Genomic DNA, 771 nt, shown 5'->3' on the forward strand with positions numbered 1-771 from the left:
ACAGAAACAAACTGCCAAAGCTCACCATAAATAGACTGAATGCCCTGTGTTTATTAAGAAACAATTAAAAATCTTCCCATATAGGAACTCCAACCACAGATGGATTCAATGGAAAATTATACTAAACATTTAAGTAGGACATCATATCAATTTTATGGGCACTGTTTCTAAATATAGAAGAAATAACACATTTTAAAAGGCAAGTATTAATCTGATACCAAAACTCAATAAAAACATCTTAAGAAATGAAAATTATAGACCCAATATCCCTCATAAACACAAATACAAGAATTCACATCCAAACATTAGCAAATAGAAACCAATAACGTTTAAGATAATATAACATGACCAAGTGAGTTTCATCTCCAAAGAAAAAAAAAAGTCAGTTCAATATTCAAAAATCAGTCAAGGTAAAGATACAGGGATTAGCATGGCCCCTGCACAAGGATGACACTCAAATTCAAGAAGCAAATTCAAGAAGAGTTTTTTGCTGAATGCTGTGGATCAGGATACAGTGTCAGACATGGAAGTCACTGTCCACATTTGAGAAGGACAGAATTACCACCAGGACATTGAAGGCCCCCAATCCTCTGTCCCCAAGCGTACTTTTTTTTTTCCTAATAAAATATTTTTTCTTTTACTTCTAAAAAAAAAACTCAAGGTGATTCACCTCATTGACAAAGATACAAAACCACATGATCATATCAGCAGATAAAGAAACATTTCTTTAACAAAATTCATATATATTTATTTATGCAAACTAGAAATGGA

The 771-nt window shown here is 32.2% G+C and overlaps 1 non-coding gene across 1 annotated transcript; it reads left to right on the plus strand.

Annotated features, from left to right (window-relative positions):
- Nucleotides 1–385: 385 nt before the first annotated feature.
- LOC128776660 (U6 spliceosomal RNA) lies at nt 386–489 on the plus strand. The gene has a single exon (XR_008421833.1). It is a non-coding gene; the product is annotated as a U6 spliceosomal RNA (small nuclear RNA).
- Nucleotides 490–771: the final 282 nt, after the last annotated feature.

The sequence above is a fragment of the Panthera pardus genome, unplaced genomic scaffold (assembly GCF_024362965.1).
Source record: "Panthera pardus isolate Hobbes unplaced genomic scaffold, ASM2436296v1 HiC_scaffold_1, whole genome shotgun sequence".
NCBI classification, from domain to species: domain Eukaryota; kingdom Metazoa; phylum Chordata; class Mammalia; order Carnivora; family Felidae; genus Panthera; species Panthera pardus.